Source organism: Tenrec ecaudatus, chromosome 3, assembly GCF_050624435.1.
Source record: "Tenrec ecaudatus isolate mTenEca1 chromosome 3, mTenEca1.hap1, whole genome shotgun sequence".
Lineage (NCBI taxonomy): Eukaryota > Metazoa > Chordata > Mammalia > Afrosoricida > Tenrecidae > Tenrec > Tenrec ecaudatus.
The window spans coordinates 46,680,464-46,695,251 of NC_134532.1; positions in this window are offsets into that span (position 1 = coordinate 46,680,464).

Consider the following 14,788-nt stretch of genomic DNA (forward strand, 5'->3'; position numbering starts at 1 on the left):
TATCTCTTGTGAAGAAAAAAACAAACCAAACCCGACTTTACCATTTCTGAAGTAATTGATGGTTGTATATTATTTTGAAACTTGGAGAAACTGACATTTTGAGATTCTTAATAAAGCATCCAACTGTCTCATAGTTGTTACAAAGCATATTATGGGGCCGGCCCCAATCCCAACTACGTGGACTCTTCGGCTTCCCTGCCCCTCCCAGAAGAAGGCACTTCAGAAGACAGCACAGAAGCTAAAGCGTGGGGAGAAGGGCACTTCTTCTCAAAGTACACAGGACAAACGAAAAGGCGAAGAGAGTGAGTGGAACACATCCTGTTCACTAAGCCCCCAGGACGATATTTCTGCTCAGAGCAGCCAATGCACAGAGAGAACCATAAGGCCGTCCGACCACAAAACACAATGTCGCTCATTGAACTATGGCGCTATGGGGGACAACACTGGAGACTCAGTGCAGGAATTGTGTCCCATCTGACCCCAAAACACTGGGAGAAACACTAAGGCCATGCAATAGCAAGGGGAGCAAAGCAATGAAGTCCCTGGGGAATACCAAAATTAAGACTCCACTGGAAAACATTCGTAAAGGTCAAAAAACAGACCTAGAACTACTAATGGCCTTTTCATTTTTTTGTCATTGGCTTTCTTTTTTGTTTTTGTCATTTTTGTTTGTTAGTTTGGTTGGTTGGTTTTGTCTTCCTTTGTGTTTTGTTTGACTTTGCTTATTTTTGCACTTATCAATGTCTCTGCATGTCTATTTAGGTAAGAGGCGGGGTAAACAATTCAGAGAAGAAAACAACGGGAAAGATGGTTCCGAGGAACACAGGAGAAGGGGAGGTGGGAGAAAAGAAGTGGGAGGGAGTTGGTTCACCAACACAGGGACAAAGGAACCAATGAATGAAAATAGATGGAGAGAAGGCATAGAATGCCTAGTGGGGCTTAATCAAGGGCAATTTATGAACAAAGAATTACTGAAACCCAAATGAAGCCCAAACATGGTAGTGGGACAAGAGGAAAGTAAAACAAAATAGAGGAAACAACTAGGAGGCAAAGGGCATGTATAGAGGTCTAAATATAGGTATGTACATATGTAAATATATATTTATGTAATGATAGGAAAATACTTCTATGTACTTATATTTTTATGTTAGGTATTAAGGTTGCAGATGGACATTGAGGCTCTGTTCAAGTACTTCCCAAACGCAAGAACACTTTGTTCTAATAACCTGGCATTCTGTGATGCTCACCTTCCAACACGATGGTGGAAGACAAACTGGGTGCATAAGTAAATGTGGTGAAGAAAGCTGATGGTGCCCGGTTATCAAAGTATATAGCGTCTGGAATCTTAAAGGCTTGACGATGAACAAGCAACCATCTAACTGAGAAGCAACAAAGCCCAAATGGAAGAAGCACACCAGTCTCTGTGATCATAAGGTGTCGATGGGATCAGGTACCAGGCCTCAAAGACCCAGAACAAAAAAAAATTATATCAATATTAATGAAGGAGAGTGTGGAGTGGAGACCCAAAGCCCATCTGTAGACAATTGTAAATCCTCTTACAGAAGGGTCACAAGGAAGAGACAAGCCAGTCAGGATACACCATAACACTGATGAAACATATATCTTTCCTCTAGTTCTTTAAAGCTTCCCTGCCCCCTCTGACTATCATGACCTTAATTCTACCTTACAAATATGATTAGACCAGAACATGGACACTGCTACAGTTAAGAGGTCGCAACACAGAGAATCCAGGGCAGATAAACCTCTCAGGACCAATAATGAGAATAGAGATAGCAGGAAGGTAATGGGAAGGTGGGGGGAGAAAAGGGAGATTGATCACAAGGATCAACATATAACCCCCTCCAAGGGTGACAAACAACAAAACGTGGGTGAAGGGAGACAGCAGACAGTGTATTATATTAAAATAATGATTTATCAAGGGTTCATGAGGGAGGGAGGGAGGGAGGGAGGGAGGGAGGGAGGGAGGGAGGGAGGGAGGGAAAAGTGAGGAGCTGATATCAAGGACTGAAGTAGAAAGAAAATGCTTTGAACGTGATGATGGCAGCATATGTACAAATGTGCTTGACATATGGATGAATGTATGGATTGTGATAAGAGCTGTAACTGTCCCCAATACAATTATTTAATAAAAAAGAAAGCATATAGTATTGTGAAGCATAATACCTAGATTTGAAGAGCACAATCAACTCCTCAAACATGGGAGACTTCCTTCAAGTTTTGGGAATATGCCCTGGAAACATCACAATGTGTTATGTAAACTCACATCAGCATTGGTTTCTCTGGAGGATGCAGAGATTTTCAGCATCTATATAACTTCTAAGTTTAACTCAGTGCCTTAAATTCTTGGTGTGCAAAGGCCTTGTGAAGGGAAGGTAACTTGATGCAAGGCAAGACATACCTGCAGGGAATTAGCGAAACTCGGGAGCCACTGTCATATCCAGCTCAAGAGAACAGGACCAGAGGGGGCTGCGGAGGGTTTTCCTTTTAACATATGAATTTCCTTTTCCAAAAGATAATTTAAAACAGAATTACACAAGGAAAGCTTGTGTCAGATTTCTACGGGGAATATTTAGCTACATCAATAAAATAATGAGCACCACACTTAAAGGGGTAGGGATGAGGGGGTACATTTCTAAGAAGTGTCTCTAACTATGGGTTGACATTTCCATTAAGTCAATTATTTCTCATAACAACCCTATAGGACAGAATAGGACTGCCCTTGTAGGCTTCTGATTCTGTAAACCTTCATGTGTGGGGGGAGCATTCTTTCTCTTGCAGAGCCATTGGTGATTTAGAATGACTGATCTTGCATTTAGCAGTCCACTGTGTAATGAAACCGACACACAGGGCTCTCCAAGATATCCAGAACATTCTTATCTTCTCTTGGAGTGAGTCTCTTAGAAGTCATTCAACATCACTTATGCTTATATAGGCAGAAGGTATGCAAATAGACCCCTCTCTTGCTGATGAAAAGCATCTAAGTCCCAATTCTGAAGCTTTTGGAGAAGTGCCCCAGTTCTGGAATTCCCAGGTATCCCCATTCAGGACGGAATACATCAAGTAACCATGGAATCTGTATTGAGCTCAATTTTCCTTTTTGGAATTTCGAAAGGTGCTTTGATGGAGAGAATGTGTGTATGAGGGGGCATGAGTGAGAGGCAGTAAATATGTTATGATTTTCATGATCAGGATGTCTGTGTGTTTGCAGGTGTCCAGTGTGAGGTGGAGCTATGGACTCTGAGGGAGACTTGAGGCAGCCTGAGGCTTCTCTGAGACTCTCCCCTGCAGTCTCTGCATTCAGTGTCTGTATTTATAATATTCACTGGATCTTCCTAGCTCCAGCGAAGGGGTGGCAGTGGGTTTCATACATTAATACTGTTGGTAAAACATACCACACAGACTCTCATAAGGGCCAATTCACCATCTCCAGAGACAATGATGAGAACATACTATAACTTCAAATGGACAATCTGAAAATCGAGGACACAGCTGTTTATTTCTGTGCAAAAGATGCACCGTGTTGAAGTTACATAATCTAGTGTAAATTTGGGCGTTGAGAGGATAAAGAGGGAAGGGGTGGAGTCTAGTTTGTCAATTGGATCCTAGCCAATTAGGCCTCTGTGTGTGCATGGCCTTCTCATGAGAATTCTGGGAAATCCAGCACTACTTCTTGGAGGTGGAAGACTCTCTAATCCCTGGGAGACACCCTACTTACTGACAAGAGTGACTCCCTGTGGGACATCCCTGAGTAGAAGACACATGGCCCTACACTGATGCAGTCCAGGGTGCCCAAGAAGCCATGTAGAGACTCCTGTCAGCGCTGAGAAGCTTACAATGCCACTGGATCCAAAGACTTTCTACCCACTGGCTTGTGGTCATTTTCCATTCGGCATCGTTGCATGTATTTCATAAGTCTGAAGAGGACTTTATAGATTGGTATCAGACATATGGGCTAATACTGGTCTTATGGACTTGGACCTGACTGGGTTGAGATGCTTTCTTAATGTACAATTGCCCTTTATATAAAAATCTCTCTTATACACATATGTGTGTGTCTATGGATTTGTTTCTCTAGTCTATCCAGATCAACACACACAGTGAGGGGAAGTCAGAATTAACCCAGACACAAACGTCCCCTAGTGGAAGAGGTCTCTTAGTGGCCACAGCACAGAACTCAAACTCAGGAGCAGGTGCAGATGGAGCTTCACCACTGGCTTCCTGTTGTATCTGGGGATTCTTCCCCCTCTCAGTATCCCTCAGGGAATCGGTGCGTCTCCTCACTTTTTTGTGAAACACTCACCCAATCTCCCCGTGATGAGAGGATGCTTTTGAATTTAGCTTCTGTTCTGTTTTGCCCTTTAATTCCCCCCAAATGTCCCATATTAATTGGTAATTCCTACATCTAAGATGAATTCTCTTCACATCATCTGCTTCCTCAAACACTTTACCCCTTGCTTTCCATATCTCTCCTGTATTCCCTCCTTCCTCGGGACAACAGTCCCTGCTGTGCAGAGGATCTCACTTTGTGTGTATGTGTATATATATATATATATAATATATTCATATTCAGACAAAATATTATAAGAACTTATCACCAGCAGTCCAATCCTAGATCAAGTCACCTGTCTCCTTTCATCCAGAGGTTTTCTTCTCTGAGTTCATTCATTTTATTAATTCACAGCTCCTATCTGCCCTTGTCAACCACAGACTAAATTGAGAGTCAGTTTTTCTCTCCAAATTCTGTGTGTTTGTTTAATTTAGTAGTTGTGAATATTGATAGAAGAGTGGGAAAAGAGAGACAAGACACCTTTTATGCTTAGTCTCAACGTGCCTCCACAGAACTCACCTTCCTTCCTGCGCTGTGTCCCCCGTCTCTGGGCTCTACATGTCCTATTCTGTTCAGGTCACCCACAGGTTCCCTACAAGTTATGTGGATGGCTGTGCCTCCAAATATTATTATTGACATCAGAATATTCTTCTCTAGAGACATGCGCAAGGATTGATTTTCCCTCAATTAGCATTACGATTGCTGTAGTTATAATCACATATTTCTGAGTCAGACACACAGAAGGAAAGGCAGTGGGAACTCAGACACAAACACCCATGCAAGGACAGGGCAGGGCTCAGGCACCACTCAACATCCACAGATAACCGGAACCTTAGGGGAAAAGTTCGGAGAAGCCTAAGAAGGATTAGTTAAATTAGGTAACTATTTCCTCTCCCTGCAGAGAAAATGTCTCTGCCACAGACCTCCACATTCTTGTAGCTCAGTGTGTGTATGTTCTTGTATGTACTTTGTCTGTGTTCTTGTGTGTGCTAATAATACACATGAACTACTCTTTGCCTTAATATGTTATACTATGTGACAAAACTTGTAGTCTGGTCTGCATTTATTTTATTATTATGATTCTAGTATATATTAGTGTGTGTCCTAGTATTTTTCTTTGAGATGTAAATGCATGTATATTTTTTAATCTGAGTGAGAATTGTATGAAGGTTTCTTAGTTCTAGTAGATGTGCTAATTTGTTCAGAGTATGCATATGTATGTTAATATGACTGTCACAATACAAATGTCATTATGTGAGTTTCCTGCTGGTATGTGTTCACATTTCACATGTCTGTGATTATGTATTTGATAATATGTATGCATTAATATGTGTATACTTTGCTACAGGTATTTTATCCGCTCAAACAGGAAGATTCAGGAAAATACAGATAGGTGCAGGGGCTACAAATTTAGGATCAATTATAAGAACAATTGTGAGACTGCCTCAGGATGGGGTCGTGTTTCATTCTGTTGTTGTACTTAGGATCTCTCAAAGTCAGAACTGACTCATCAGCTAACATCAGTATTTTACCCTATGTGTTCCCTGGGGACATTAATAAAGAAAGGTCCTTAGTGTTCTACAATTGATTTTACATTTCAGAATGGAAATCTGCGGCTTCAATAATCTGTTTAGTAGCTCTGTGTGCAAGCTCTATTTTTTTATGATCACACTGGGAATTGACACATGTAATGCAGTTAATCCTCGCTGTGTGTGCACACCTGTGTGCCCCACACAATTGAACACAGAGTCCTCATCTCTGTTTGACCACTCTACACACTCTCTCCCAATCCTGATTCCCAGGAAGATCAGCTAGGTATTCATTTGGTACGAACATTAAGCAAACTGAAAGTAGGGTGGTCTCGCCATAACAGATTTTCTAACAAGTAGAACCCAGCCCATATATGGATGACATGGATGAGCACTACCCAGGAAACCCCGTGAGTATCTCCTCTGATGCTCCATTTGTTGACTTTTGAGCAAAAAGGAGAATGTAAATGAGGATAGAAACAGCAACTAAACCACTATTTTGTTGTAACTGAAGTGTGTGTGCTGGCGATGTTGACAGTACTATCAAGTCCAGTATGACAAAGTATGTCCATGGAAACTACAAACACTAATGATCAAATTGCCGTGACCTCAGACGCATTATCAGCAACATGCCACCAGTTGTGTATGTCATTCTAGCTAACGTGTTCCCAGGTGACAGCAGGATTGAGTCCTTTTTTTGATATCAGAGTCAACTATTTCTGAAAACAATCACCTCAGATTCCAACGAATGAAAGTAGAAAAACATGAGTCTGCCATATAATAGGTCAGTAGGGGAAAAATCATGAATAAAGGCATGCAAATAAATGAATAACAGGAATACAATAAGTAAGTCATTTAAAGGAAAACTATTCAGGAAGATGAAGGAAAGTGATAAATATCTAGTTTTCCTGACCATAACAAAAGAAGGAGAACCGGAATCTCATGATCAGAAACCAGAGGAGATAAAATGTTGTCTGTTTTCTGGACATTTTTTATGAACAACTGCATGTCCACAGTTTAAAAATATCACTGAAAAATGGAAATTCCTTGGAAGGCAAGAAAACCAATAATATTCCCACACAAGAAGTAGATAATACAGGCGTCCACTGTCATCATGTGTATTCACACCTTAAGAGGGATGAGGGATACTGCATTGTGAGCTGCAATATCACAAAGGTTGTTATGTATGTAATGTCAAGTTTATGAGTTGAAAACTGCTTTTAAAAATATTGATAATATATAACAAATAAAGCAATGTTCAATACAGAACCTGTTTAAGAGCTTTGTTTTCCTTTGAAAGCGCTTGTCTTTCTCTGAGTCTGAGGGAGAACTCTGGCCCAAGATCTCTAGTCATCAGCTTCTTGATATCAAGGGACATGCAAATGCAGCTCTACCTGCTGATAAACCAGCCACAGTCCCTGATGTGGGAGATCTCAGAGGACGGTTCCAGTCTCTGGGGTTTCTGCTGTTTCCATTTGTGCCCAGGAGCTAGTCCACAGTACACATCATGAATTTTGTACCAACCTTGGCTTTCATTTTAGCTATTTTACATGGTAATTGTTGTAGACCCTACTGTGTGTGTGTGTAATTGTAAGTGCCTTTGTTTATGTGTGTGTCGTCTTATCACAGTGCCTCTGTATTTGCAAGTGTCCAGTGTGAGGTGCAGCTGGTGGAGTCTGGGGGTGATCTGAGAAAGCCTGGGGAGTCTCTGAGACTCTCCTGTGCTGCCTCTGGATTCACCTTCAGTAGCTACTGGATGAGCTGGGTCCGCCAGGCTCCAGGGAGGGGCCTACAGTGGGTGGTACGCATAAGATATGATGGCAGTAGTACATACTACACTGACTCCGTAAAGGGCCGATTCACCATCTCCAGAAACAACTCCAAGAACGCACTCTATCTTCAAATGGACAGCCTGAAAGCCGAGGACACGGCCACATATTACTGTGCAAGACACAGTGAGGGGGAGTCAGTGAGAGCCCAGACCAAAACCTCCCCTGCACGGAGGAGACTGGTCTCCAGGGGATGCTCAGGACCCACAGAGCACAGGACTCAGAGCCAGTGCAGGTGCACCTGGAGCTTCGAGGTTGGTTTCCTGTGGGGATCTGCGGATTCTTCAAAATCTCACTATTACCCTAGGGAATCACTCTAACTTAAAAATAATAATTCTGTGCCTACATTTGATATCTGTGAATAGCAACAAACAGCCAATAGCAGCAAACCGCCTATGCCTTAAGGACAGGAAAGGTCTGTCAGAGGTCCCTGCATCAGAGTTCTGATGACACTCAGTAAACACTCTCTGATCAGACTCACGGTGAAGATAAAGGTACCTAGTAAGTATTGGACGACTGCCTGAAAGTTTGACAGTACATTCTTCCATCACACTTTGTGAGGACAATCATTTGGTCAAAATCTAGTTGGTTAACCTCTTACTGAATTGCTTCTTCAAATGACTCATATTTTTTTGGTTTTGTAGTTTTTCCTAACCACGGTGGCCTAGTATTTTTGTCTCTTCTGTAATCCCATCTGCAAACCCATAAACTCACCAATTGTCTGTCATTATCTTGGTGATAATATTTTATATCTGTCTATCCTCCAGAACCTTTAGACCATGATGGTCAAGACAGACACTAACTTGTCTGTGCAAATTCAGGATTCAGGGAGATCTCTGTGGCCGAATGGTATCATTCAGTTCTTCATGTCACATGTTGTGTCTTCACCGTCATAGTCCCACAGACTGTGAACCCACTGTTTCTGCTTTCACCCAGAGGTTCCACATTTGTCCTGTTAATCTTCTCATCCTACTTCTGGTGGCTTTGTCACTAATTTATTGTATGATATCAATAACATTTCCATTACATAGTGGCACACGACCATAGGTGGGGAATTTCAGGTATTTCGGTTTAAGATTCCATACAAGATTGAAGATTAGGTGTGAATAACATGATTAATGACGGCTTTTTGGATATGAAATAACTTCCTTTGTCAATGGTAAACTGATTGAGGGTGACATGTTCTCTTTCAACACTAAAATGACTCTTGTGTAAACATAGTAGCGTAGTTATCAAGAAAAGCTCTTCTTTTGTAGTGATTCTCAAAAGCCATTCCTATTGGAAAACTCATAATAATTTTTAAATTATCAAGGGTTTGGGAGGGAGGGTGGATGGGAAAGGGAGAGGAAAATATGAGGATCTGATATCAAAGGCCTAAGTTTAAAGAAAATGCTTTGAGAATGATGATGGCAACAAATGTACAAATATGCTCGACACAATGGATGAATGTATGGATTGTGATAAGAGCTGAAGAGTTGTATGACTCCCCCCCAAAAAATTATATATGCCATTCCTATTTACAGAAAATATTGATGGGAGCCTTTTAGGACTGAATTCAATGAGATTGCTAGATTTAGCTGATCTCCAAACTTTTGAATATCTAATAATATTACCATAATCTAATGCGGAAAAGAAAATATGTATCTGATAATTTAAGTGTCCTAAGATTTGCTGTGTTTTATACATATATAATTCTCTGAGGGTAGAGGATCACTGCCTTTATTACCAAACTCATTCTCAATCCTAAGCCATGTCTACCTCCTCAACCATCTTCCTCATCACTTTCTGTGGCCTGGGAAAACTGGACCTTGGGCTTGGTGAGTGGAGAAGTCATAGACAGACCTGTGTTCTCTGAGGAAACAGTCAACATTCTCATTCCAGACGAACCCATTACAAAAGTACCATCACATGTAAATCTCCACATAGTCCATCAGATAGAGTCTCATAATATATTGTTTAGTTTATGTCGTACTCACTCTGAATAATACAACTAGGAATCACAGACTTTGTTCCCAAGAATATTTCAGTTTCTTCCTTTTCTTGGGGGAAGTTCTCAGAGGTGAGTCGCTCAGGGATTGAAACATGAATGTTTGGGAATGTTTTATCTACACACCTGGCTCATTGTCTACCAGTGCAGGTACAAGAGTTGAACCAGGACTTGTAAAATTCACGGACATTGAGACTCACCTGCTCTGTCTCTAGGTTCTTTGAAATCAGCTGTGGGTTGGTATGCTACGGAGTGGTGAGAGCACAGATTATAATCTAACTCTGTTGTCTTGAGTACAATGTCACCAGTGACCCCTTTCATGGTCAAATTCATTTATCGCCTACCTCCATTGTTGCCCAGGCCATTACCATGTACGTATCACAGTAAAGAGAAGTGGGGAGGAGTCAGTGTGATTCCAGGAGTGGAGTTGAAGAAAGGGGTCTGAGCTGCACTGAGCTCCATTTTCTACTTTTCTGTATGTTTTTTGTTTTCCTTAAACATGTTTTACATTGTTTTCTAGAACTGTTCCTTATTTTTCTATTATAATTGTTTCGAAAAATAAATGTTCATTTTATGTTTTTCTTTTTATTAGGTCACCTTCTTTGTGACCTTCCTTGTAATACTATTTATAACACATTTATTGACATTTTCCTTTAGATCTCTTAATATAATCATCACATTTAGTTTGAGTTTCATAAGTAAGTTTCTAGTATCCATCTCTGTGTCAAGTGTGAATCTCTTTTCGATGTTGTTATTAATTATGTCTCTTTTCTCACTCTTTTGTGCTACCCATCACTTTTGTTGGCTAGATGGATATGTTCAATAGGACCATCCATATCAGCATATTGTGTATATATGATGTTTTCCCTTGTGGAGTGATGATGACCTAACTCCTGCTAGATTTTTGTCATCAAGGTTTATGAAAATATAGACAGTGCCACTGGATCCAAAGACTTTCTCCCCAAAGGCCTGTGATCATCCTGCATTCAGCATCAGTGCATGTGTTTCCTGAGTCTGAACAGGGTTTCATAGATTGGTATTGGACTTATGGGCTTGGACTGGACTGGGTTGGGATGCTTTCTTAATGTACATTACCCTTTATATAAAACTCTGTCTTACATATATGAGTTTCTATAGATTTTGGTTCTCTAGCCTACCTGGACTAATACACACCCCACTCCCCACCATACAGCTCTGGGAGAAGATCTTTGGTATACCACAATGTACATGTTTCCCATTCATCAATTTGTATGAATACAGAGTCATTATGGAGTCTGTGCTGATCAGAGGTTTTCAGGCAGCTATTTTAACAAGTAATAACATTGAGAGCAATTGTCTGTGAGTGGGTAAGAGTGGGAGACAGTGGGTATGTGTGATGCTTGTCATGTGCAGCATATACTGTCTTTGAAAGTATCAACTGTAATGTGCAACTGGTTGGGTCTGAAGGAGACTTGAGGGAGCATAAGTTGACTTTGAGATTCTACTGTGCAATCTCTAGCTTCACTTTTGCTAGTTCTTCCATTTGTCAATTTAGTATCAGCCATGCTCCAGGCCTACAGTGGATGTTCTATATTAGTACTGTTGCTATCACATATTAAACAGAGTCTGTGAAGGCTGGTGTACCATCTGCAGAGACATTGCCAAGCACACCTGTATCAGCGAATGGACAGTCTGAAAGTCAATCACATGTCCATGTATTATGGTGGGGAAGACACACTGAGGGAAGTCATTGTGAGTACAAATACAAATCTCCCATGCAGGGAGGGAGCTGTGTTGCAAGGCTCTGTGAGGGCCTGAAGAGAAGGAAGGATTCTGACTCATGAGCATTTGGAGAGGGAGTTTCAAGTCTGGTTTCCTATTGTGATCCAGGGTTCTTCATCTCAGTTTCCCACCAGGAATCTTTATATTTTTTATGATTCAGTGCCTACCCTTTGTATCTGTCCATTCAAAATTTTGTTGTAAGAAGAGAAAACATTTACATAAAGGGAAAAATTCAACCAACCAAAATGAGCTTGTTCCTTATGGAATAGAAATGACTCTGCCAGGGTTTTCAGCATACACTTGGAGAAGGTCAGGGAATATCTTGCAGGCAGACTCAGTGGAGTGTCTGGGTAGTACTAAGTGTTCGGGACTCAACAATGGCGGTAAAGTTGATGGTTTGAAACTTGGTGACATTTATTCAAGTATAATATATTGAAAAAAGTTGTTTTTTACCCAAACCAAAATTCTATTGACATCCATCCCAAAGGACAGACTAGAGCTGCTCCTATAAGCTTTACAAGCCTGTACTTCCTTATGAGATGATTCTACCACACATTACTCCCTCAGAGGAGCTGGTGGGTCAGAATGATTCACTTTTCATTCAACCACTGGGCAAGTCACCACTGTGCTTACCAGTGTTGGTAGTTCTAATTTATCAGAACTACTTTTTTTTAAACATTACACTTCATCAAATAATCATCACCGTTTAGAATTATTTACTTCATAAAATCTTGCTATTTTTCTTCCTGAATCTTCCTCTAGATCAGGGGCCAGCAAATTTCATTTTTGAAAAAGGCCTGAAAACCACAGTTTATGATTCCATTGGTCACCTAGTCTTGAAGACAATTACTCAACCCTACTGATTGAGTGTGAAAACAGCAGCCTGCAGTGGAGAAGGACATAGCTGTGTGCTAACAGAATTTTATTCAAAGACACTGGGCCATGAGCCTGTTAACAAAGCTCTACACTGAAGGTCTGTGTAAGTAACAGATGACCTTCTGTTTCTTTTCAAAAAACAGTCTTATTGGAATTTCATGAAGCACATATGATACAATTCAATAATTCAATCATATCAAGAAGAGGCATACATGTCTGTCTCCTTTGCAGTAGGAACAGCTCGCCTTCCACTGTACCTCATCCCCTAAACATTTTCGCCAGTCCAAATTCATCTCCACCCCTCCCCTGGTCAGGAGCACCTCCCAGCTGCTGAACCGACCACTGTCTGTGTTGGCACAGAAACAGCCCAGACACTGACAGATGAGCACTTCAGCAGCTTGGCAGTCCCACGTTACCCAACCTGACTGATCCCTAGTTGCAGCTTCCAAACCAGCACCATTTCAAGGGACATTGACACAGCAGACAAGTTCATTGGGGCCGGGGCTACCACAGTTGGAGTGGCGTCTCTGGAGGTGGCATTGGGACTGGGTTTGGGAACCTCATCTTGGTTATGCCAGGAACCCCTCTCTGAAGCAGCAGCTCTTCTCCTACACCATCCTGGCTTTATCTCCTCAGAGGCCACGGGGCTTTTCTGCCTGATGGTGGCCTTCCTCATGCTCCTTGCCATGTGAACAAGCCATCTTCACCCACCATAGTTCTCTGTCCCATGCCTGTGCCCAATATGTTCCTTTCCCTGCACCTCCCCAGGCAGCCTGGGAAAAATAATTGCCTCAGAGTTTGACAGAGGGAAAGCAAATAAATACTGTATTAATAAATGCTTCCTTTTTTAAAAAGTGGGGGCATATGATAATCATCACAATTGATTCAAATTTTTTCTTCTTCTTTGTTCATATTTTTATTTTGGCAAAATATACACAACAAAACATTCTCCAATTCAACCACTATTATGCATATAATTGTCTTTGATTATGCTCTTCATGTTTACAACCATTACTGATATCCTTTTCAAAATTATCCCACCACCATTAATAGAAACTGAATTTCCCCTAAGCAACAACAAATACTTCCTTCACCCATGGTAACCATTGGTCAAGCTTTCTTTCTTTTTTATGTAGCTCTTAAAAATATATGTATATAATATTCACATATCATATACTTGGGACAGAGTTAATTTTTGAAGTGTTCTAAAATATATATGTACATTTACACATATATCATAACAAATTCTTATGTTCCCTCCCCCTCTCACATTCATTGTTTGTTCCCCAAATTTTCTCACCCTTCCTACTCCTCTGCTCCCCAAGGGCCCAACAGACCATTGCATCAGTTATTGTCTCTATGGATCCGTGCCTTCTGTGCTTTACAAATTTGGAAACCCAATAGAAACAATTAAAAACAAGATAAAACAACAAAAAGAAAATAATAATGATAGAAGGATAAAAATGAAAATATATAGTAAGAAAGGAAAGACCACCCTCAATATTTTAAAATTCAGCAAAAAAAATCTGTCATAAAACAAGTGAGAAATATTTGACCTTAGAGCAAATTCAGGTTGGATCGAGAGGTAGGTCAACTGACCAAGTATCATAGTATGTATGGTCCAATCCACCATGATCAAGGTAACAATCATCTCTGTCTGAGAGTAAAGCTTTTCAAGGGGATCTGCCAGAGGTTTAATATGACTAGATATTCTTCAGATGGATTTCAAGTTCTCACTGTTCACCTACCCTTAGACAAATTGGACGTTCATAATTGGAGCTCTGGGACTTTTTCCTTCATCACATTTGAATTTAATTGTCATGATCTTTGGATCGCACATGCTGGTGTGCTTCTTCATTGTGGACTTCCTTGACAACTCACTTAGATGGCTGCTTGTTTGAAGACAAGCATTTAAGACCCCAGATAATTGATAGCCTGTAACCATCTTTGTTCTTCACCACACATTGCTGTAATGCCCTTATCTTCATGTTAAGATCCTGTACCCAGAATATGATCACATAGAGGATAGATCTAGCTAAATCCTGTCACAAACCATTGGCACATCTACCTAGTACCTGGAAAGTGAACATGGAAACTCCACACCTGTATTAGTCTGGGTAGACCAGAGAAACAAATTCATAGACAATCATATGTGTATCAGAGAGAACTTTATATCAAAGAGCAATTGTGCATTAAAAAAGTTTACCAGCCCAGTCCAGTTCAAGTTCCTAAGTCCGATATTAACCCATATATCCAATACCAGTCTATAAATATCTCTCCAGACTCATGCAATATATGCCATGACACTGAATGCTGGAAGATCACAGGCCATTGGGTGGAAAGTCTTGTGGATCCAGTGGAGGTGGAAACATCTCAATGCTGTCAGGGGCCTCCACGTGGCTCCTTCAGCTCCAGGACTCTAGTATAAGGCCACGTGTCTTCTGCACAGGAACGTCTC